The sequence below is a fragment of the Bufo bufo genome, chromosome 1 (genome assembly GCF_905171765.1).
Source record: "Bufo bufo chromosome 1, aBufBuf1.1, whole genome shotgun sequence".
Classification (NCBI taxonomy): Eukaryota; Metazoa; Chordata; class Amphibia; order Anura; family Bufonidae; genus Bufo; species Bufo bufo.
The window spans coordinates 775,806,095-775,831,947 of NC_053389.1; the positions used below are offsets into that span (position 1 = coordinate 775,806,095).

The 25,853-nt window shown below is 47.8% G+C and overlaps 3 non-coding genes across 3 annotated transcripts; all 3 read left to right on the top strand.

The window, feature by feature from the left end:
* Positions 1–9,183: 9,183 nt before the first annotated feature.
* Positions 9,184–9,279, top strand: LOC120987529. Its single transcript, XR_005776121.1, has one exon. It is a non-coding gene; the product is annotated as a small nucleolar RNA U13 (small nucleolar RNA).
* Positions 9,280–13,907: 4,628 nt separating this feature from the next.
* LOC120987522 lies at positions 13,908–14,003 on the top strand. The gene has a single exon (XR_005776114.1). It is a non-coding gene; the product is annotated as a small nucleolar RNA U13 (small nucleolar RNA).
* Positions 14,004–25,757: 11,754 nt separating this feature from the next.
* On the top strand, positions 25,758–25,853 carry LOC120987523. Its single transcript, XR_005776115.1, has one exon. It is a non-coding gene; the product is annotated as a small nucleolar RNA U13 (small nucleolar RNA).

A 25,853-nucleotide genomic window follows, 5' to 3' on the forward strand; every position in this document is an offset into this window, starting at 1 on the left:
GGGAGCAGTATACTTACCGTCCGTGCGGCTCCCCGGGCGCTCCAGAGTGACGTCAGGGCGCCCCAAGCGCATGGATCATGTGATCGCATGGATCACGCCATCCATGCGCATGGGGCGCTCTGACGTCATTCTGGAGCGCCCCGGGAGCCGCACGGACTGTAAGTATACCGCTCCCCGCTCCTACTATGGCAACCAGGACTTTAATAGCGTCCTGGGTGCCATAGTAACACTGAACGCATTTGGAAGACGGATCCGTCTTCAAATGCTTTCAGTACACTTGCGTTTTTCCGGATCCGGAGTGTAATTCCAGCAAGTGGAGTACACGCCGGATCCGGACAACGCAAGTGTGAAAGAGGCCTTAGTGTGCACTTCCTGTCAGTCCGGCCGGGTACAGGAAACAAATGCTCCTGTACCGCAGACCGAACAGAGCTTGGCCATGCTACATTAGAGGTGGGGGGGAATGAGAGTGACAAGGGAGGGGGGGAGTAAATGAGAGTGACAAGGGAGTGGGGGGGAGTAAATGAGAGTGACAAGGGAGTGGGGGGGAGTAAATGAGAGTGACAAGGGAGTGGGGGGGAGTAAATGAGAGTGACAAGGGAGGGGGGGGAGTAAATGAGAGTGAAAAGGGAGGGGGGAGTAAATGAGAGTGACAAGGGAGGGGGAAGTAAATGAGAGTGACAAGGGAGGGGGGGAGTAAATGAGAGTGACAAGGGGGGTATAAATGAGAGTGACAAGGGAGGAGGAGGAGTAACAACGGAGGGGGGGAGTAAATGAGAGTGACAAGGGAGGGGGGGAGTAAATGAGAGTGACAAGGGGGGTATAAATGAGAGTGACAAGGGAGGAGGAGGAGTAACAACGGAGGGGGGGAGTAAATGAGAGTGACAAGGGAGGGGGGGAGTAAATGAGAGTGACAAGGGAGGGGGGGAGTAAATGAGAGTGACAAGTGAGGGGGAAGGAGTAAATAAGAGTGACAAGGGAGGGGGGGAGTAAATGAGAGTGACAAGTGAGGGGGAAGGAGTAAATAAGAGTGACAAGGGGGGGGGAGTAAATGAGAGTGACAAGGGGGGGATAAATGAGAGTGACAAGGGAGGAGGAGGAGTAAATGAGAGTGACAAGGGAGGGGGGGAGTAAATGAGAGTGACAAGGGAGGGGGGGGAGTAAATGAGAGTGACAAGGGAGGGGGGGAGTAAATGAGAGTGACAAGGGAGGGGGGGAGTAAATGAGAGTGACAAGGGAGGGGGGGGAGTAAATGAGAGTGACAAGGGAGGGGGGAGTAAATGAGAGTGACAAGGGGGGGAGTAAATGAGAGTGACAAGGGAGGGGGGGAGTAAATGAGAGTGACAAGGGAGGGGGGGAGTAAATGAGAGTGACAAGGGAGGGGGGGAATGAGAGTGACAAAAGGGGGAGTAAATGAGAGTGACAAGGGGGGGAGTAAATGAGAGTGACAAGGGAGTGGGGGGGAAATGAGAGTGACAAGGGAGTGGGGGGGAAATGAGAGTGACAAGGGAGGGAGGAGAAGAGAGTGACAAGGGAGGGGGGGGGGAAGAGTGACAAGGGAGGGGGGAGAAGAGAGTGACAAGGGAGAGAGGGGGGAGAAGAGAGTGACAAGGGAGGGAGGGGGGGGAGAGAGTGACAAGGGAGGGAGGGGGGAGAAGAGAGTGACAAGGGAGGGGGGAGAAGAGAGTGACAAGGGAGGGGGGAGAAGAGAGTGACAAGGGAGGGGGGAGAAGAGAGTGACAAGAGAGGGAGGGGGGGAAAGAGAGTGACAAGGGAGGGAGGGGGGAGAAGAGAGTGACAAGGGAGGGGGGAGAAGAGAGTGACAAGGGAGGGAGGAGAAGAGAGTGACAAGGGAGGGAGGGGGGAGAAGAGAGTGACAAGGGAGGGTGGGAGAGAAGAGAGTGACAAGGGAGGGAGGGGGGAAATGAGAGTGACAAGGGAGGGAGGAGAAGAGAGTGACAAGGGAGGGGGGAGAAGAGAGTGACAAGGGAGGGGGGAGAGAAGAGAGTGACAAGGGAGGGAGGGGGGAAATGAGAGTGACAAGGGAGGGGGGAGAAGAGAGTGACAAGGGAGGGGGGAGAAGAGAGTGACAAGGGAGGGGGGGAGAGAAGAGAGTGACAAGGGAGGGAGGGGGGAAATGAGAGTGACAAGGGAGGGAGGAGAAGAGAGTGACAAGGGAGGGGGGAGAAGAGAGTGACAAGGGAGGGGGGGGGGGGAGAAGAGAGTGACAAGGGAGTCCCCAGAGCCAGACCAAGAGCCAGACTGCAGCCAGAGACCAGATCATCTTATTGTCCTGGTGGTAAGTAGACAATGCAATATGTTTATTATGTAACTGTTTAGTTATTAATACTACATTGGAAACTAATTTACCTCACATTAAGGCTCCATTCACACATCCGCAACGTGTTTTGCGGATACACGGAGCCTCAAAACACGGAAAGCGGCAATGGGCGTTCCGCATTTTGCGGACTGCACATTGCCGGCACTAATAGAATATGCCTGTTCTTGTCCGCAATTGCGGACAAGAATAGGACATGTTCTATTTTTTTGCGGAACGGAAGTGTGGACCCGGAAATTCGGATCCGCAATACTGTGTCCGGGCAGCACATCGTGCTGCCCCATAGGAATGAGTAAGTCCGCAATTCCATTCCGCAAAATGCAAAACGAAATTGCGGACGTGTGAATGGAGCCTAAAAGGACACTATAGTCCCAGAACCAGTACAGTTAATGTAGTGGTACTGGTGTCTATGGCCTGTTCCTGCAGAGAACAGACACTGTGCAGTACTGGTGTAAAGGAGCACTATAGTGCCAGGAAAACAAACTAATTTTCCTGGCACTATATAGTTGTTAGGAGTGGGGCACCCTCGTGTCCCCCTCCCACCGGGCTGAAGGGGTTAAAACCCCTTCAGCCACTTACCTTTCTCCAGCGCCGGTACTGGGAACTCTTCTCCCCGATCCTCCTCTCAGCTGCGCATGCGCACGCATTCAAAACTATGTTCCGCGTCTTCCCACTGTAATTTTCACAGTGAGAATCGCGGAAGCACCTCTAGCGGCTGTCAGGGAGACAGCTACAAGAAGCTGGATTAACCCTAAGGGAAACATAGCAGTTCTTTTAATTGCAGCAGAAGAGGAAGCAGGAGGAGCCAGAGACCTTTCTTGGTTTTTGAGGTGTCTACAACACTGCAGCTCGTGCTTTGCACTTAGATGCCTGGTCATGCAGGTTGTGCTCAGGTTGAGAACGTTTATGCCTCGCTTCAGGCTCTGATTGCACAGCGTGCAAACCACTTGTGTCTTGTCGTCAGCACATTGTCTGAAGAGCTGCCACGCCAGGGAACTCCTTGGAGCTGGCTTTGGTGTGCTCGGTCCCTAGTGGGCAGTAGGAGGCGTACTGTCTAGAGGACGGCCGCTCCGCTTTTGCACCCTGCTCCCTCTTCTGCTGTGCTGGTGGCTCTGTGCGACCACCGCCTCTTCCTCCGAACTACATAGGTCACTCGCATGACCTTGATTCCATGTGGGGTCGAGGACCTCATCGTCCTCCACATCATCTTCCACCCAGTCTTCACCCCTGACTTCCTCGTCGGTCTGCATACTTTCGAAAGCCCCAGCAGTTGGCACCTGCACCGAGACGTGCTGCGATGGTCCTCCCATGTACTCATCTTGAAAAATAAGTGGTTGGTCATCAGTGCACTCAATCTCTTCCACTTCTGGGGCAGGGCTAGGTGAATGACCCTGGCAAACCCTGCTAAGGCTACTTTCACACTAGCGTTCGGGTGTCCGCTCGTGCGCACCGTTTGAAGGGGCTCACGAGCGGCCCCGAACGCATCCGTCTGGCCCCAATGCATTCTCAGTGGAGGCGGATCCACTGAGAATGCATCCGCCTGCCAGCGTTCAGCCTCCGCTCCGCTCAGTGAGCGGACACCTGAACGCTGCTTGCAGCGTTCGGGTGTCCGCCTGACCGTGCGGAGGCGAGCGGATCCGTCCAGACTTACAATGTAAGTCAATGGGGACGGATCCGCTTGAAGATGACACTATATGGCTCAATCTTCAAGCGGATCCGTTCCCCATTGACTTTCAATGTAAAGTCTGAACGGATCCGCTCAGACAACTTTCACACTTAGAAAATTTTCTACGTTTTAATGCAGACGCATCCGTTCTGAACGGATGCGAACGTCTGCATTATCGGAGCGGATCCGTCTGATGAAACATCAGACGGATCCGCTCCGAACGCAAGTGTGAAAGTAGCCTAACAGAGTCATCAAAAAGCAGAAGAGACTGCTGCATGACTTGGGGCTCAGACTGCTTGGCTGATTTGCAAGGGGGTGAGCCAGAGACCCCCATTATGTGCCAGTAGCCAGAGATCCCCATTATGTGCCAGTAGCCAGAGACCCCCATTATGTGCCAGTAGCCAGAGCCCCCCATTATGTGCCAGTAGCCAGAGACCCCCATTATGTGCCAGTAGCCACCAGTATTGTACACAAAAAAATATATATATACTTATACTTACCTCCTTAGTAGCGATGTGATACAGGCCTCTTCCGGCCCGTGTCCCGCGCTGTAAGGCTCAGGCGGCGTGATGACGTAATCGCGCCGCCTGCGCCGGCCTCTGATAGGCTGCCGGCCGAGTGCTGGCAGCCTATCAGAGGAAGGGAAAGGGACACGCCTCTCCCTCCCCTGCCTCAGCACAGTCATCTGTATCGCTGTCCTGAGGACGGCGATACAGATGACTATGGTGATGAACGCTTCCACAATGGAAGCGTTCATCTCCCTGTACCCTGCCGCCGCCCCCCCACTTCTGAGCAGCTCGGGGGGGGGGGGGGGGGCAATCTTTCCGAGGGGGGGGGGGCGATTCCCCCCCTTGCCCCCCCTTGCGGACGCCCATGGTCACATGCTGCCATGGCCAATCACAGCCGTGCCATTAGTAGGCATGGCTGTGATGGCCTCTTGGGGCAAGTAGTATGACGCTTGTTGATTGGCTGCTGTGCAGCCTTTCAAAAGCGCCAAGAAAGCGCCGAACACCAAACCCGAACCCGAACTTTTACGGAAATGTTCGGGTTCGGGTCCGGGGTCTAAAAGTCCTAAAGTTCGGTACGAACTCGAACTTTACAGTTCGGGTTCGCTCAACCCTAATAGAGACCCTTACCAGTCTTCATGGGGTTCAGAATAAGAATATTATTCACGTTTTCCTTGCTTTACAATTACATTTTAACAAACCTGTATCTGCTATAAGGAAGTTATTGCTCTGACCAGCAGAGGGCGGTAAGTATCTTTACATTCACCAGGCGCTCGCTCCAGTCTGGTAATGTTCTCCGTATGGGAAAAACCTGTCAAGTTTATTAGGATCCTTGCTGGCCACAAAAATTAGAAGGTCTCCATATTGACTGTGCTGTTTCTATGATGTCTAGACAGGATACAGGAGAGTAAACCCTACTGCTCACAACTCTAAAGGAGAGAGTATCCCAGTGCCCTATGAGCTTACACTCTACAGGAGAGAGGATCCCGGTGCCCAAGAGATTACACTCTACAGCAGAGAGAACCCTGGTGTCCTAAGAGCTTACACTCTACAGAAGAGAGGATCCTTTTGCCCCAAGAGCTTACACTCTACAGGAGAGAGGATCCTGGTGCCCTAAGAGCTTACACTCTATAGTTCTCCTTTAGGAGGTGACTACATTGTGATCTGTGGTGACGTGGGACTCACGGTAAAATTACTGAATTACTGACACCTCTATGTGTCCGTATGGGAAAAATGATCACTAAAACTCTTACCCAGTGCCCTAAGAGCTTACACTCTATAGTGGAGAGGATCCTGGTGTCCTAAGAGCTTACACTCTACAGGAGAGAGGATCCTGGTGCCCTAAGAGCTTACACTCTGCAGGAGAGAGGATCCTGGTGCCCTAAGAGCAGTGTTGGACTGGGGTGCCTAGGGCCCACCAGTAAAATTTATTTTGGGGGCCCACCGTACGGATACATTCAAATATAGTAAATAATCTAACAAGTTTTTTATATGGACATAGGCTGGTTGAGGTGCTGTACATTGAATATATGTATGTAGTGCAGTAAATCTAATGTGTTATGTGCCACTTGTGCAGGGGGTGGGAGACTAGGGGCCCACCGGGGGATTCCCCTGTACCCCTGTGGGCCAGTCCGAGCCTGCCTAAGAGCTTACACTCTACAGGAGAGAGGATCCTGGTGCCCTTAGAGCTTACACGCTACAGTGGAGAAGATCCTACTGCCCTAAGAGCTTACACTCTACAGGAGAGAGGATCCCAGTGTCCTAAGAGCTTACACTCTATAGAGGAGAAGATCCTACTGCCCTAAGAGCTTACACTCTTCAGGAGAGACATCTCTGCTGCTCTAAAGATTTCAGAACCAGTTGTAGGTGATGCAGTGAAATAACGGGTAAGAAGTGCAGATTTGGTCCAGTATAATAGGGACGGGGGCAGCAGGTCCTTTCTGTATCAGGTCCTTATGGTTTCAGGATTTGTGGTCTGGGGGAAGAAGCATTACTATTTACTGGCCCTCATTAACCAGCCATGGTGGTGCCTCGTAGAGATTTACTGTGAGGTGATGTTCTGTGGGAAAACAAACATTTTGCTGCACAGCAGCCAGACCAGAGACTTCTCAGCCTGCAGCATAACCTCGCGGCTCTTTTCTATTTATCATCCCAGAAAATAATATTGATTGAAATGTCTTAGAAGGTCCTCAGAAGAGTATTGGTTCTCATTGAAGAGACTCGGTAGTCTATGGAGACTTATTCCCAGGCAATGCTCAATGGGAAAGAGTATGGAAAGGAACTCAAACCAACATGAAAGTCTGTCCTGGTCATCTCTGCAGGGCTAGTGGTAGTAAAATTCGCAATACTCTTCCTTGATGTAAAGCAGGGATGCTCCACCTGTGTTCCTCCAGCTGTTTTAAAACTACAACTCCCACCATGCCCTGCTGCAGGCTGATAGCTGTAGACTGTCTGGGAATGCTGGGAGTTGTAGTTTTGCAACAGCTGGAGGGCCGCAGTTTGAGCACGCCTGATCTAAAGCGAATAAAACACAATGTATTTGCAACAAAATCTGTGACGAACGGATCATGAGGCTGCGGGGAAAAAAACAAAAACTCAAACATCACATTACAAAAAAATTCTGATAGTTGCACCATGACTGCTTGTCACTAGTGTTGACCGAGCATGCTTGGCCGAACTGCTGTTCGGCTTGAGCAACGCTATGCTTGGCACATCAGAGGGCCCGGCCGAATACTTCGGGTGCTCGAGTACAATTTAATACAATGAAAGTCAATGGGAGACCCGAGCATCAAACCAGGCACCCCCTGCTCTAAAGAAAAGAGAGTGTCTGGTTCACAAAAAAAGGTTAGAAATTGATGGAAACAGCATTAAAGGGATAGCTGGATGCATCTTAGACTCCTGTTACCTATGACATACAATAGACAACCACACAAAGGCTATATGTCAAAAGCCAGGTATGTACAAGCCATCCATGTATCCATGATACAGATAACAGCCAGCATACCTTACAATGGCAGCCTTGTGCACTATGAGATATCCCAAACCAACTCTCATCTGACTCAGAACCAGTAAACCTCAAAGTTACTTCAGATCTGTTGGATGGCTTGGGTGGACCTGCGCACCTAGATCAATATCATTAGGAAGACAAAACGTTTTCTAATTGTCCTAACATAATATTCAATAACCTTTCTATACAGTTTTGTCATGTAAAAACGAATTTGCATAAACATGGGCATATGGGAAAGACATGCAAATGAGCAGAATCTGCCTTGTTTTTCAGCTGTCATAAGACTATGAAAACCAATAGATGGTGCTATTGAGTTATGAACAGCGTCATCTATTGGTTTCATAGTCTTCTGACAAAACTATTAGTCTACTCTTGTCATAAGACTGTGAAACCAATAGATGGCGCTGTTGATAACTCAATAACGCCATCTATTGGTTTTCATAGTCTTATGAATTGATTTCCATTATACTTGGTACGGCCAGAACACACAAGCACTTTGGTGCTTACTCAACACTACTTGTCACCACTAGATGGCAGCATCTGGGAAAGGAAAGCACAGCGAGCCATAGGCCTGCACACTTGGGCATTGTGGTTAGGAGATCTCTCTTATTTTTCTCCTCTGCCTGTTAGGGTGCAGTCACATGACTGTGAGACGGGCGTTCCTGTGTTACGGACCGCAAACCGTGGATTCGCTAAACACGGGCACGTGTGCACCCTGCATCGTGGTACAGAACACAAGATGCTTCTGTGTGCTTCCGGGTCCAGGCCTCTGAGCCACAAGAGATAAAACGTCCTATCTTTTGCCGCATCTTGCGTATCATGGATCCATTGCAATCAATGAGTCTGCACCGTGATGCGTAGTGCTGGTATTTAGCGGATCTGTAGGTTGTGGTCAGTAATGCGGGCAGGGTAGTGTGAATGCGCCCTAAGATGGTGGAGGGACCCACCCACTAAAAACACAAATGGAGATTGTTAGTTTTTAAAGAGTAACTAAACCTTTGTATCAAATTTTAATATGATGTCCCTAATGAAACTTTTTCTAATATACTTTATCACTGAATTTTGTATTTTTATTATCCTTTTTTCCCCCTAAAGAGCACGGAGTACGGAATGTGAAATTTCTCAATGGGGCCACAGCAGCGCAGGGAGTACGGGCAGGAGCACATATTGCTGCTCCTGCCCGTGCCCCACCCTGTGCCCATGTACTATGCCAGGAGTCGCGGAGCGGGCTCCTGCTTCTGCCTGCTCCGCTAAGCTAAGTGCCGACATGCAGTTCTCTTAGCTTAGCGGAACAGGCAGAAACAGGAGCCGCTCCGCTAATCCTGACATAGTAGATGGGTAGAGGGTACCCATGCGCTATGCCAAGAGTTAGTAATTGTCCGAGGAGCACGGACAGGAGCAGCAATGTGCACTCCTGCCCCATTCGTACATTTCACTCTCCGTACTCCGCGGAGCTGTCAGCGCTGTACGGAGAACTGAGTTTTAAGCGCATAAGGAATGGTCCGCTTTAGGGAGGAAAAAGTCTAATAGAAATACAAAATGAAGTAATAAAGTATATTAGAAAAAGTTTTATTAGGGCATTAGGGACATCATATTAAAATTTGATGGTCTCCTTAATGTTCATGAGGGTTGTCCACCTCTGGGGTCATATCGAGCTCTGACATCTGTGATCCTTCTGGTTCAGACATGTGATGAATGGGAGAGCACACGGCTGTGTGACATGTGTGGTCCTCTTGTTACGACATTGCACATTATCCTTCTGATGCTGAACTGTTATGGGGGTCATAATTTAACATCTATGGGGTCATGTTGGTTTGTAATGTGATTTTTTTTTGATGCACAGTGACTGTAGAAGCTATAGAACTCTTTTTGTCTTTTCAGAGATTTTTTATCACATGTATTTGTTTTGTAATATGATTAATTTCTGGTATTTTGTCCCACAGAATAATATTGTCTGACGTGGAACTGATTTTTATACAGGGAATTAATTTTGTGTCACACAGAATTTATATGTGTTATTTTGTGTACAGCGTCCATAAAGGTTAGTTTTTACATGATGGTGGTTGTAGTGCCATGTGTTTCCATGAAGCTTGTAAATATGATAGAGACACTTAGCAGTCTTCATGGGGTTCAGAATAAGAATATTATTCACGTTTTCCTTGCTTTACAATTACATTTTAACAAACCTGTATCTGCTATAAGGAAGTTATTGCTCTGACCAGCAGAGGGCGGTAAGTATCTTCAGATTCACCAGGCGCTCGCTCCAGTCTGGTAATGTTCTCCTTTAGGAGGTGACTACATTGTGATCTGTGGTGACGTGGGACTCACGGTAAAATTACTGATTTACTGACACCTCAATGTGTCCGTATGGGAAAAGCGGTCACAAAAACTCTTACCCAGTGTCCTAAGAGCTTACACTCTACAGTGGAGAGGATCCTGGTGTCCTAAGAGCTTACACTCTACAGGAGAGAGGATCCCAGTGCCCTAAGAGCTTACACTCTACAGTGGAGAGCATCCTGGTGTCCTAAAAGCTTACACTCTACAGTGGAGAGGATCCTGGTGCCCTAAGTGCTTACACTCTACAGGAGAGAGGATCCTGGTGTCCTAAGAGCTTACACTCTACAGGAGAGAGGATCCCAGTGCCCTAAGAGCGTACACTCTACAGTGGAGAGGATCCTGGTGTCCTAAGAGCTTACACTCAACAGGAGAGAGGATCCTGGTGCCCTACGAGCTTACACTCTACAGGAGAGAGGATCCTGGTGCCCTAAGAGCTTACACTCTACAGGAGAGAGGATCCTGGTGCCCTAAGAGCTTACAATCTACAGTGGAGAGGATCCTGTTGTCCTAAGAGCTTACACTCTACAGGAGAGAGGATCCCAGTGCCCTAAGAGCTTACACTCTACAGTAGAGAGCATCCTGGTGTCCTAAGAGCTTACACTCTACAGGAGAGAGGATCCTGGTGCCCTAAGTGCTTACACTGTACAGTGGAGAGGATCCTGGTGCCCTAAGTGCTTACACTCTACGGGAGAGAGGATCTTGGTGTCCTAAGAGCTTACACTCTATAGGAGAGAGGATCCTATTGCCCTAAGAGCTTACACTCTACAGGAGAGAGGATCCTACTGTCCTAAGAGCTTACACTCTACAGCGGAAAATATCCTACTGCCCTAAGAGCTTACACTCTACAGGAGAGAGGATCCTAGTGTCCTAAGAGCTTACACTCTACAGCGGAGAAGACCCTAGTGTCCTAAGAGCTTACACTCTACAGGAGAGAGGATCCCAGTGTCCTAAGAGCTTACACTCTACAGTGGAGAGGATCCTAGTGTCCTAAGAGCTTACACTCTACAGCGGAGAAGACCCTAGTGTCCTAAGAGCTTACACTCTACAGGAGAGAGGATCCCAGTGTCCTAAGAGCTTACACTCTACAGTGGAGAGGATCCTAGTGTCCTAAGAGCTTACACTCTACAGTGGAAAGGATCCTACTGCCCTAAGAGCTTACACTCTACAGCGGAGAAGATCCTACTGCCCTAAGAGCTTACACTCTTCAGGAGAGACATCTCTGCTGCTCTAAAGATTTTAGAACCAGTTGTAGGTGATGCAGTGAAATAACGGGTAAGAAGTGCAGATTTGGTCCAGTATAATAGGGACGGGGGCAGCAGGTCCTTTCTGTATCAGGTCCTTATGGTTTCAGGATTTGTGGTCTGGGGGAAGAAGCATTACTATTCGCTGGCCCTCATTAACCAGCCATGGTGGTGCCTCGTAGAGATTTACTGTGAGGTGATGTTCTGTGGGAAAACAAACATTTTGCTGCACAGCAGCCAGACCAGAGACTTCTCAGCCTGCAGCATAACCTCACGGCTCTTTTCTATTTATCACCTGGAAAATAATATTGATTGAAATGTCTTAGATGGTCCTCAGAAGAGTATTGGTTCTCATTGAAGAGACTCGGTAGTCTACGGAGACTTATTCCCAGGCAATGCTCAATGGGAAAGAGTATGGAAAGGAACTCAAACCAACATGAAAGTCTGTCCTGGTCATCTCTGCAGGGCTAGTGGTAGTAAAATTCGCAATACTCTTCCTTGATGTAAAGCAGGGATGCTCCACCTGTGGTCCTCCAGCTGTTTTAAAACTACAACTCCCACCATGCCCTGCTGCAGGCTGATAGCTGTAGACTGTTTGGGAATGCTGGGAGTTGTAGTTTTGCAACAGCTGGAGGGCCGCAGTTTGAGCACGCCTGATCTAAAGCGAATAAAACACAATGTATTTGCAACAAAATCTGTGACGAACGGATCATGAGGCTGCGGGGGAAAAAACAAAAACTCAAACATCACATTACAAAAAAATTCTGATAGTTGCACCATGACTGCTTGTCACTAGTGTTGACCGAGCATGCTTGGCCGAACTGCTGTTCGGCTTGAGCAACGCTATGCTTGGCACATCAGAGGGCCCGGCCGAATACTTCGGGTGCTCGAGTACAATTTAATACAATAAAAGTCAATGGGAGACCCGAGCATCAAACCAGGCACCCCCTGCTCTAAAGAAAAGAGAGTGTCTGGCTCACAAAAAAAGATTAGACATTGATGGAAACAGCATTAAAAGGATAGCTGGATGCATCTTAGACTCCTGTTACCTATGACATACAATAGACAACCACACAAAGGCTATATGTCAAAAGCCAGGTATGTACAGGCCATCCATGTATCCATGATACAGATAACAGCCAGCATACCTTACAATGGCAGCCTTGTGCATTAGGAGATATCCCAAACCAACTCTCATCTGACTTAGAACCAGTAAACCTCAAAGTAACTTCAGATCTGTTGGATGGCTTGGGTGGACCTGCGCACCTAGATCAATATCATTAGGGTGACAAAACGTTTTCTAATTGTCCTAACATAATATTCAATAACCTTTCTATACAGTTTTGTCATGTAAAAACTAATTTGCATAAACATGGGCATATGGGAAAGACATGCAAATGAGCAGAATCTGCCTTGTTTTTCAGCTGTCATAAGACTATGAAAACCAATAGATGGTGCTATTGAGTGCCATCTATTGGTTTCATAGTCTTCTGACAAAACTATTAGTCTACTCTTGTCATAAGACTGTGAAACCAATAGATGGCGCTGTTGATAACTCAATAACGCCATCTATTGGTTTTCATAGTCTTATGAATTGATTTCCATTGTACTTGGTACGGCCAGAGCACACAAGCACTTTGGTGCTTACTCAACACTACTTGTCACCACTAGATGGCAGCATCTGGGAAAGGAAAGCACAGCGAGCCATAGGACCACACACTTGGGCATTGTGGTTAGGAGATCTCTCTTATTTTTCTCCTCTGCCTGTTAGGGTGCAGTCACATGACTGTGAGACGGGCGTTCCTGTGTTACAGACGGCAAACCGTGGATTCGCTAAACACGGCCACTGGCCGTGTGCACCCCGCATCGTGGTACAGAACACAAGATGCTTCTGTGTGCTTCCGGGTCCAGGCCTCTGAGCCACAAGAGATAAAACGTCCTATCTTTTGCCGCATCTTGCGGATCATGGACCCATTGCAATCAATGAGTCTGCACCGTGATGCATAGTGCTGGTATTTAGCGGATCTGTAGGTTGTGGTCAGTAATGCGGGCAGGGTAGTGTGAATGCGCCCTAAGATGGTGGAGGGACCCACCCACTAAAAACACAAATGGAGATTGTTAGTTTTTAAAGAGTAACTAAACCTTTGTATCAAATTTTAATATGATGTCCCTAATGACACTTTTTCTAATATACTTTATCACTGAATTTTGTATTTTTATTATCCTTTTTTCCCCCTAAAGAGCACGGAGTACGGAATGTGAAATTTCTCAATGGGGCCACAGCAGCGCAGGGAGTACGGGCAGGAGCACATATTGCTGCTCCTGCCTGTGCCCCACCCTGTGCCCATGTACTATGCCAGGAGTCGCGGAGCGGGCTCCTGCTTCTGCCTGCTCCGCTAAGCTAAGCGCCGACATGCAGTTCTCTTAGCTTAGCGGAACAGGCAGAAACAGGAGCCGCTCCGCTAATCCTGACATAGTAGATGGGAAGAGGATACCCATGCGCTATGCCAAGAGTTAGTAATTGTCCGAGGAGCACGGACAGGAGCAGCAATGTGCACTCCTGCCCCATTCGTACATTTCACTCTCCGTACTCCGCGGAGCTGTCAGCGCTGTACGGAGAACTGAGTTTTAAGCGCATAAGGAATGGTGCGCTTTAGGGAGGAAAAAGTCTAATAAAAATACAAAATTAAGTAATAAAGTATATTAGAAAAAGTTTTATTAGGGCATTAGGGACATCATATTAAAATTTGATGGTCTCCTTAATGTTCATGAGGGTTGTCCACCTCTGGGGTCATATCGAGCTCTGACAACTGTGATCCTTCTGGTTCAGACATGTGATGAATGGGAGAGCACACGGCTGTGTGACATGTGCGGTCCTCTTGTTACGACATAGCACATTATCCTTCTGATGCTGAACTGTTATGGTGGTGATAATTTAACATCTATGGGGTCATGTTGGTTTGTAATGTGATTTTTTTGATGCACAGTGACTGTAGAAGCTATAGAACTCTTTTTGTCTTTTCAGAGATTTTTTATCACATGTATTTGTTTTGTAATATGATTAATTTCTGGTATTTTGTCCCACAGAATAATATTGTCTGACGCGGAACTGATTTTTATACAGGGAATTAATTTTGTGTCACACAGAATTTATATGTGTTTTTTTGTGTACAGCGTCCATAAAGGTTAGATTTTCACATGATGGTGGTTGTAGTGCCATGTGTTTCCATGAAGCTTGTAAATATGATAGAGACACTTACCAGTCTTCATGGGGTTCAGAATAAGAATATTATTCACGTTTTCCTTGCTTTACAATTACATTTTAACAAACCTGTATCTGCTATAAGGAAGTTATTGCTCTGACCAGCAGAGGGCGGTAAGTATCTTCAGATTCACCAGGCGCTCGCTCCAGTCTGGTAATGTTCTCCTTTAGGAGGTGACTACATTGTGATCTGTGGTGACGTGGGACTCACGGTAAAATTACTGATTTACTGACACCTCAATGTGTCCGTATGGGTAAAGCGATCACAGAATCTCTTACCCAGTGTCCTAAGAGCTTACACTCTACAGGAGAGAGGATCCTGGTGCCCTAAGAGCTTACACTCTACAGGAGAGAGGATCCTGGTGTCCTAAGAGCTTACACTCTACAGGAGAGAGGATCCTGGTGTCCCAAGAGCTTACACTCTACAGTGGAGAGGATCCTGGTGTCCTAAGAGCTTACACTCTACAGGAGAGAGGATCCCAGTGCCCTAAGAGCTTACACTCTACAGGAGAGAGGATCCTGGTGTCCTAAGAGCTAACACTGTACAGTGGAGAGGATCCCAGTGCCCTAAGAGCTTACACTCTACAAAAGAGAGGATCCTGGTGCCCTAAGAGCTTACACTCTACAGGAGAGAGGATCCTGGTGCCCTAAGACCTTACACTCTACAGGAGAGAGGATCCTGGTGTCCTAAGAGCTTACACTTTACAGGGGAGAGGATCCTGGTGTCCTAAGAGCTTACACTCTACAGGAGAGAGGATCCTAGGGCCCTAAGAGCTTACACTCTACAGAAGAGACATCTCAGGTGCATTAAAGCTCTTAGAACCAGTTGTAGCTGAGACGGGGAAATAACAGGTAAGAAGTGCAGCCTTGGTCCATTATAATAGGGTTAGTTAGGTCCTTTCTGTATTAGTTCCTTACGGTTTGAAGATTCATGGCCAACTGGGGGAAGGAGCATTACTCGCCCTCATTGAATAGACATAGCGGTGTGCCTCATAGAGATCTATTGTCAGGTAATGTGCTGTGGGAAAAGAAGCAGCCAGACCAGAGACTTCTCAGCCTGCAGCATAACCTCGCAGCTCTTTTCTTATTATCATCACAGAAGATAATATTGATTGAAATGTCTTAGAAGGTCCTCAGAAGAGTATTGGTTCTCATTGAGGAGACTCGGTAGTCTACGGAGACTTATTCCCAGGCAATGCTCAATGAGCTCAAACTAACATGAAAGTCTGTCCTGGTCATCTCTGCAGGGCTAGTGATGGTAATATTGGCAATACTCTTTATTGATTTATAGGGAATAAAACACAATACATTTGCAACAAAATCTGTGACGGACGGATCATGAGGCTGTGGGGGAAATAAATGCAAACAGCACATTAAAAAAATTCTGATAGTTGCGCCATGACTACTTGTCACCACTAGATGGCAGCGTGTGAGAAAGGAAAGCTCAGACTTCCATAGGACCACACACTGGGGCATGGTGGTTAGGAGATCTCTCTTATTTTTCTCCTCTGTCTGTAAGGGTGCAGTCACATGACTGTGGGATGGGCATGCCCGTGTTACGGACCGCAAACCGTGGATTCACTAAACATGAGCACTGGCCGTGTGCACCCCGCATTGTGGTACAGAACACAAGATGCTTCTGTGTGCTTCCGGGTCCACGCCTCTGAGCCACAAGAGATAAAACGTCCTATCTTTTGCCGCATCTTGCGGATCATGGACCCATTGCGATCAATGAGTCTGCACCGTGATGCGTAGTGCTGGTATTTAGCGGATCTGTGGTTTGTGGTCAGTAATGCGGGCAGGGTAGTGTGAATGCGCCCTAAGATGGAGGAGGGACCCACCCACTAAAAACACAAATGGAGATTGTTAGCTTTTAAAGAGTGCTGCACCAGCGCAGGGAGTACAGGCAGGAGCACATATTGCTGCTCCTGCCCGTGCCCCACCCTGTGCCCATGTACTATGCCAGGAGTCGCTGAGCGGAGCGGGCTCCTGCTTCTGCCTGCTCCGCTACGCTAAGCGCCGACATGCAGTTCTCTTAGCTTAGCGGAACAGGCAGAAACAGGAGCCGCTCCGCTAATCCTGACATAGTAGATGGGTAGAGGGTACCCATGCGCTATGCCAAGAGTTAGTAATTGTCCGAGGAGCACGGACAGGAGCAGCAATGTGCACTCCTGCCCCATTCGTACATTTCACTCTCCGTACTCCGCGGAGCTGTCAGCGCTGTACGGAGAACTGAGTTTTAAGCGCATAGGAAATGGTCCGCTTTAGGGAGGAAAAAGTCTAATAAAAATACAAAATGAAGTAATAAAGTATATTAGAAAAAGTTTTATTAGGGCATTAGGGACATCATATTAAAATTTGATACAAAGGTTTAGTTACTCTTTAAAGGGAACCTGTCACCTAGAAAATGCATATTAAACCGCCAGCAGTACCTTATTGCAGCCTGTAGCATAATTTTTAAGGTGTCTGTGTCTTTTCTGTACAATGCGGCAAAGGTCTAAAAAAAAAGACTTTTATTCAACAGGCCACGCCATGAAAACGATAGTCTGAAGTCAAGCGCGTCCCGTCCCCTTTACCACCCCAATGCCGCTGCCCCCTGGACTTCAAGACTATCGTTTACATAGCATGGCCAGTTTAATAAAAGTCTTTTTTTAGACCTTTGCCGCATTGCACAGAAAAGACACAGACATAGAAACATAGAATGTGTCGGCAGATAAGAACCTGTCACGGTTGTATGTGAGCAACAATAGTAATACACAGTACAGAGCAACTGACTGGACCCAGAACTAGGGAGGATAAAGGGTGACCCCTGTCCGACCCTCAACGCTTTCCCTATTCTGCTAAAGCACATGCCCGGATCCAAATGGCGGAACGAGGCATGCCCACGTGCCTAAGACTAATGACCACTGTAACCCCTACAAAAGTGGAAGGGGCACGGCCACCAATGCCCTACTCAGTATATGGAGGGAACCGTGGCCACCTCAGATCCAGTCAGAAAACAAACAGGAATACAACAATGTCTGCAGACTTAGCTGAAGGTGTTGCAGCCGCAGAGAAGACGGATCCAAGGACAGGCTGGCAATATCCGGAGTGCTAGCTGCAGCAGAACACAGGTCCAGTGAACTGATAGCTACAAGTGAAGAAACTAAAGCAAGAGCTACAACTGAAGTGAGAACTATAATCCACATCCTATTATAGGAGGAGGGGTGATATAAAGAGAGGGAAATCAAACACATGAAGAACAGCTGTGGTGAAAGAAACCAAAAGTAAACAGAGTAGTGAGAACTCCTCCCAGCTCTAGTAGTGACATCATCACAGGGGTGGAGAAACAGAGCTGTGAGAACGTCCCAAAGCTCTGGTAGTGACAGTACCCCCCCCTCTACGGGTGGACTCCGGACACCCAGGACCCACCTTCTCAGGATGAGCCCTATGAAATGCCCTGATGAGGCGAGTGGCTTTAATGTCCGACACCGGAACCCACATCCTCTACTCAGGACCATAACCCTTCCAATGAACGAGGTACTGAAGAGAACCGCGGACAATGCGAGAGTCCACAATTCTGGAAACCTCAAACTCCAGACTGCCATCAACCAAAATCGGAGGAGGAGGCAAAGAGGAGGGTACCGTGGGCTGGACATATGGTTTTAAGAGAGATCTGTGAAATACATTATGTATCTTCCAAACCCGTGGAAGATCAAGACGGAAGGCAACAGGATTGATGACTGACAAGATTTTATAAGGCCCAATAAACTTGGGACCCAATTTCCAGGAGGGAACCTTCAACTTAATGTTTCTAGTAGACAACCACACCAGATTACCCACATTCAGGTCCGGACCAGGCACACGTCTCTTATCAGCCACACGCTTATACTTCTCACTCATTTTTTTAAGATTACTCTGAATCTTTTGCCAAATGGTAGACAAAGACCAGGAAAATCTCTCCTCCTCAGGTAAACCAGAAAGAGCCCCTCCCGAGAATGTCCCAAACTGCGGATGGAACCCATATGCACCAAAGAATGGTGACTTATCAGATGAGTCCTGACGACGGTTGTTCAGAGCAAACTCAGCAAGAGGGAGAAATGAACACCAATCCTCCTGGTTCTCTGCCACAAAACAGCGCAAATATGTCTCCAGATTCTGATTGAGGCGCTCAGTCTGACCATTCGACTGCGGATGAAAAGCAGAAGAGAAGGACAGCCGAACCCCCAGGCGAGAACAGAAAGCCTTCCAGAACCTGGACACAAACTGCGTGCCTCTATCGGAAACAATATCAGAGGGAATGCCGTGCAATTTAACAATATGGTCGACAAAAGCTTGCGCCAACGTTTTAGCATTGGGTAAACCAGGGAAAGGTACGAAATGAGCCATCTTGCTAAAACGGTCCACCACCACCAGGATCACCGACTTCCCCGAGGAACGAGGAAGATCCGTGATAAAGTCCATGGACAGGTGTGTCCAAGGACGGGAAGGAATGGGTAACGGGAGAAGGGAACCTGAAGGCCGTGAACGAGGGACCTTAGCTCGAGCGCACGTCTCACAAGCAGCCACAAAACCCTCCACCGACTTACGAAGAGCCGGCCACCAAAATCTCCGAGCAATGAGATCTACCGTGGCTCTACTCCCGGGGTGACCAGCAAGAACCGTATCATGATGCTCCTTAAAGAGTTTGTGACGTAGCTCAGGAGGCACGAACAACTTCCCAGAAGGACAACGGGCAGGTGTCTCAGTCTGGGCAGCCTGGACCTCGGCCTCCAAATCGGAATATAGAGCAGAAACAACTACCCCCTCCGCCAAAATGGGACCCGGGTCCTCGGAGTTTCCTCCTCCCGGAAAACAGCGAGAGAGAGCATCAGCCTTCACATTTTTTATCCCAGGTCGGAATGTAACAACAAAATTGAATCTGGAGAAGAACAGAGACCATCTGGCCTGTCTCGGATTCATACGCCTGGCCGACTCCAAGTATGCCAGATTCTTATGGTCGGTAAAAACGGTGATAGGGTGCCTGGCCCCCTCCAACCAATGGCGCCATTCCTCGAAAGCCAACTTGATGGCCAACAACTCCCTATCTCCCACATCATAGTTTCTCTCTGCCGGGGAGAGTTTTTTAGAGAAAAAGGCACAGGGTCGCCACTTGGCAGGGGAAGGGCCCTGGGACAAAACCGCACCCACACCCACCTCGGAAGCATCCACCTCAACAATAAAAGGTAAGGAAACATCGGGATGCACCAAGACGGGAGCAGACGCAAAATTCTCTTTAATCTTAGAAAAGGCTGTAAGCGCCTCCTCCGACCAAGAGGAAAAATCCGCCCCCTTTTTTGTCATGTCAGTGAGGGGTTTGACAACAGAGGAATAATTCAAAATGAACTTTCTGTAATAGTTCACAAAACCCAGAAAGCGCATCAATGCCTTCTGATTCTCAGGAAGCTCCCACTCAAGTACAGCACGGACCTTCTCGGGATCCATGCGAAAACCAGAAGCAGAGAGGAGAAAACCCAGAAATTGAATCTCCGATACCATAAAAAGACATTTCTCCAGCTTGGCGTACAATTTATTTTCCCGCAGAATCTGCAGAACCTGAAAAAGATGATCCTGATGGGTCTGAACATCAGGGGAAAAAATCTAAATATCATCAAGATACACCAATACAAATTTCCCCATTAAATGATAGAAAATACTATTAACAAAATGCTGAAAGACGGCCGGAGCATTCATCAGGCCGAAAGGCATAACGAGATTCTTGAAATGCCAGTCAGGGGTATTAAAGGCCGTTTTCCATTCATCCCCCTCTCTGACCCTGACCAGGTTGTACGTGCCTCTCAAATCCAATTTGGAAAACACCTTGGCCCCAACAATTTGATTGAAGAGGTCCGGGATCAGAGGAAGGGGATAGGGATCGCGAATCGTGATACGGTTCAGCTCCTTAAAATCTAGCCAAGGTCTCAGAGAGCCATCTTTCTTTTTAACAAAAAAAAAAACCCGCGGCCACAGGTGACTTTGAGGGACGAATATGCCCCTTTTCGAGACTCTCGGAGATGTAAGTTCGCATAGCGATTCTTTCCGGTTGTGAGAGATTGTAGAGGCGTGCTTTTGGCAGCTTGGCACCGGGAATGAGGTTAATGGGACAGTCAAACTCCCGGTGAGGAGGTAGCTCCTGAACACCGCTCTCGGAAAACACGTCCGAGAAATCAGAGAGAAATGATGGCACCGTTTTAGTAGACACCTCTGCAAAAGTCGCTGTGAGACAATTCTCTCTACAAAAATCACTCCACTCATTTATTTGCCTTCCTTGCCAATCAATAGTGGGGTTATGTCTAGTGAGCCAGGGTAACCCCAAAACTAGAGGAGACGGCAATCCGTTAAGGACAAAACAAGATATATCCTCCACATGAGTGTCACCTACAGCTAGCCGGATATTGTGAACAATGCCCTTCAGAGATCTCTGTGAGAGTGGAGCAGAGTCAATAGCAAAAACAGGTATATCTTTATCTAATGTGCAAACCTGAAAACCATGCATGGCTACAAATTGAGTGTCAATAAGATTGACGGCCGCTCCACTATCGACAAAAATCTCACAAGAAATGACTTTGCTCTCTAGCGCCACCCTGGCAGACAGGAGAAAACGGGAACTGCAGGTCAGAGGAAAAGCATCAAATCCTACATCAACTTTGCCCAAAGTAGCAGATGAAGCAGAACCTGATGATTTACCTTTTGAGATTTTTCTCTTATTATCGCTCTTAGTACGGTTCAAGAATCTCCTAGACGGACAAACATTTGCCAAATGACCTATGCCCCCACAACAAAAACAGACCATACTCTGAGGACTAAATCCTCTTTTATCAGGGGCAAGTCGAACTAGCTGCATGGGCTCCTCCTCAGAGGGGAGCGAGACAGGATGAGGCCCCTGCACACTGAATGAGTCCGCACCACTGCCCCTAGACTGACAATGGTTGGACAGAGAGGTCTCGTTTCTTTCTCTTAGACGCCTGTCAAGGCGTACCGCCAATGACATGGCAGAGTCTAAGGACGTTGGTCTCTCATGGAAAGCAAACGCATCTTTTAATCTCTCCGAGAGACCATGACAGAACTGACTTCGGAGTGCAGCATCATTCCAACCCGAATCAGCTGCCCATCTCCGAAATTCAGAACAATAAAGCTCCGCAGACAGTTTGTTCTGGCATAAAACACGTAGGTTAGATTCGGCCAGAGCAACACGATCCGGGTCATCATAAATCTGCCCCAGGGCCACAAAAAATCCCTCCACGGATCGAAGGGAGGGATCCCCTGATGGCAGCGAAAAAGCCCAAGTCTGAGCATTACCCCTGAGCAGGGAAATGACAATCCTCACCCTCTGCTCCTCCTTACCAGAGGAGTGGGGACACAAGCAAAAATGGAGTTTGCATGCCTCTCTGAAACGAACAAAATTCTCACTGCCCCCGGAGAACGTCTCCGGAAGTGAGACCTTTGGCTCGCAACAGACTCCATGAGCCGGAGCAGGGCCCAATGCTTGAAGCTGGGTCATAGATTGACGGAGATCCGCTACTTCCAAAGAAAGACCCTGCATGCGGTCAACCAGGTCAGAAAGCGGATCCATGTCAAAAAAGGACGGTTTTGGTGGATTATAATGTCACGGCTGTATGTGACCAACAATAGTAATACACAGTACAGAGCTACTGACTGGACCCAGAACTAGGGAGGAAAAAGGGTGACCCCTGTCCGACCCTCAACGCTTTCCCTATTCTGCTAAAGCACATGCCCGGATCCAAATGGCGGAACGAGGCATGCCCACGTGCCTAAGACTAATGACCACTGTAACCCCTACAAAAGTGGAAGGGACACGGCCACCAGTGCCCTACTCAGTATATGGAGGGAACCGTGGCCACCTCAGATCCAGTCAGAAAACAAACAGGAATACAACAATGTCTGCAGACTTAGCTGAAGGTGTTGCAGCCGCAGAGAAGACGGATCCAAGGACAGGCTGGCAATATCCGGAGTGCTAGCTGCAGCAGAACACAGGTCCAGTGAACTGATAGCTACAAGTGAAGAAACTAAAGCAAGAGCTACAACTGAAGTGAGAACTATAATCCACATCCTATCATAGGAGGAGGGGTGATATAAAGAGAGGGAAATCAAACGCATGAGGAACAGCTGGGAGGAAGGAAACCAAAAGTAAACAGAGCAGTGAGAACTCCTCCCAGCTCTAGTAGTGACATCATCACAGAGGTGGAGAAACAGAGCTGTGAGAACGTCCCAAAGCTCTGGTAGTGACAGAACCATTTGGCCCATCTAGTCTGCCCAATATACTGAATCCTATGAATAGTCCCTGGCCCTATCTTATATGAAGGATGGCCTTATGCCTATCCCATGCATGCTTAAACTCCTTCACTGTATTTGCAGCTACCACTTCTGCAGGAAGGCTATTCCATGCATCCACTACTCTCTCAGTAAAGTAATACTTCCTGATATTACTTTTAAACCTTTGCCCCTCTAATTTAAAACTATGTCCTCTTGTAGCAGTTTTTCTTCTCTTAAATATTCTCTCCTCTTTTACCTTGTTGATTCCCTTTATGTATTTAGCAGTTTCTATCATATCCCCTCTGTCTCGTCTTTCTTCCAAGCTATACATGTTAAGGTCCTTTAACCTTTCCTGGTAAGTTTTATCCTGCAATCCATGTACCAGTTTAGTAGCTCTTCTATGAACTCTCTCCAGAGTATCAATATCCTTCTGGAGATATGGCCTCCAGTACTGAGCACAATACTCCAAATGAGGTCTCTCTAGTGCTCTGTAGGCGGCATGAGCGCCTCCCTCTTTCTACTGGTAATGCCTCTCCCTATACACCCCAGCATTCTGCTAGCATTTCCTGCTGCTCTATGACATTGTCTGCCTACCTTTAAGGACCCTTGCAGGTGAGTGTGTCCGGATGCGTCCCGGTGCATTGCGAGTAGGTACCCAATTGCAGTCAGTTTTGACTGCGATTGCGTTCTGTTGTTCAGTTTTTATCGCGCGGGTGCAATGCGTTTTGCACGCGCGTGATAAAAAACTGAATGTGGTACCCAGACCCGAACCTGGACTTCTTCACTGAAGTTCAGGTTTGGGTTCGGTGTTGTGTAGATGTAATTATTTTCCCTTATAACATGGTTATGAGGGAAAATAATAGCATTCTTAATACAGAATGCTTAGTAGAAGGTCAATTGAGGGTTAAAAAAATAATAATAATTAACTCACCTCCTCCAATTGATCGCGTAGCTGCCGGTCTCCTGTTCTTTCGTCAGGACCTGTCATAGGACCTGTGGTGATGTCACTGAGCTCATCACATGGTCCAATCACATGGTCCATCACCACGGTGATAGACCATGTGATTGGACCATGTGATGTGACGTCACCACAGGTCCTTTAGCCGGCAGCTCATGATTAAAGAAGTAAGAAGAGACCGGCTGCTACGCGATCAAGAGGAGGAGGTGAGTTAATTTTTTTTATTTTTTAACCCTAAATTGACCTTCTACTAAGCATTCTGTATTAAAGAATGCTATTATTTTCCCTTATAACCATGTTATAAGGGAAAATAATACAGTGAATAGACTGTCATCTTAGAAACTATTCACTTCTATGGGGCCTGCATTGCGTGGAAAACGCACAATATAGAGCATGCTGCGATTTTGACGCAACGCACAAGTGATGCATAAAAATCACCGCTCATGTGCACAGCCCCGTAGAAATAAATGGGTCCGGATTCAGTGCGGGTGCAATGCGCTCATCTCACGCATTGCCCCCGCGCGGAAATATCGCCCGTGTAAGGGGCCTAAGTCTCCTAAAATAATGACCCCTAAATCCCTTTCCTCAGATACTGAGGTTAGGACTGTATCACTGATTGTATATTCTGCTCTTGGGTTTTTACGCCCCAGGTGCATTATCTTGCACTTATTAACATAAAGTTTTAGTTGCCAGATTTTTGACCATTCCTCTAGTTTTCCTAAATCCTCAGACACCTTTACAATCAGCTACAGGCTGCAATAAGGTACCGCTGGCGGTTTAATATGCATTTTCTAGGTGACAGGTTCCCTTTATTACTTTTGCGCTCTATTAAGCTTGGCTGTTGGTAAAAAAAAAAAAGTTAGTGCACCTTAAGATGGTGGAGCGTGCAGCAGTTTTTGGTTTCTCAGATGAATACAGTGGGAGGCGTCTGGAGGTAGAGTAGGGCCCTGTAGGAGTATATGGGCCTCCTACTACTGCTCTGGGCAACACAGAGATTGTGGGAAGATGCTATACGGCCACATGTATGGGCCCTAACTCCATCCTAACCAGGACAACCCCTGTGATTAGGGATCGACCGATAATCGGAAGTACCGATATTATCAGCCGATATTCAGGATTTTGTACATTATCGGTATCAGCATCTAACCTTGCCGATATACTGATAATGCGTATAAAGCGAATACTAGCGAGCGCTTCCATTATGGGAGCGCGCACTAGTATGCATCGGGTGCCGGGAGCGGGGAAGAAGCGCAGCAAGCGCTTCCGATAGTCACCCTCCCTGGTCTTCTTTGATGGGGCCCGCACTGCACCGTCCTGACCCCGTACAGCGCCAGGACGTAATGCATGCACTATGACCTGACACTGCACACTGTCAGGTGACAGTACAGCGCGGGCCGGAGAACACAGGGGAGCGAGATGCCGGACCCAGAGATGAAGAGAAGCTGCAGCGCAGGAGAGGTAAGGAGTTTTTTATTTGATTCATCTGAGGTCTGATAGGGGTTAATAAAGGTCTAATCTGAGGTCTGATAGGGGTTAATAAAGGTCTGATCTGAGGTCTGATAGGGGTTAATAAAGGTCTGATCTGAGGTCTGATAGGGGTTAATAAAGGTCTGATCTGAGGTCTGATAGGGGTTAATAAAGGTCTGATCTGAGGTCTGATAGGGGTTAATAAAGGGCTGATCTGAGGTCTGATAGGGGTTAATAAAGGGCTGATCTGAGGTCTGATAGGGGTTAATAAAGGTCTGATCTGAGGTCTGATAGGGGTTAATAAAGGGCTGATCTGAGGTCTGATAGGGGTTAATAAAGTCAGTGAGAAGGGGGGATGGTGTGGAAATTGGCATTTGACACTAGTATATTATAAATGTAAATTATAAATTGACTACCAACTAAAGGCTTTATTAATTTATAATTGACATTTATAATATACTAGTGCCAAATGCAAATTTCCACCAACTAATATAATATATATCATGAGATATAACATATCGGTATAAATTATTGGCTATCGGCCTGAAAGTTCAAAGTTTATTGGTATAGGCTCTAAAAAATCAATATCGGTCGATCCCTACCGCTGTGATGTGATAATTTGAGGTCCCCTTAATGTTCATGAGGGTTGTCCACCTCTGGGGTCATATCGAGCTCTGACAACTGTGATCCTTCTGGTTCAGACATGTGATGAATGGGAGAGCACACGGCTGTGTGACATGTGCGGTCCTCTTGTTACGACATAGCACATTATCCTTCTGATG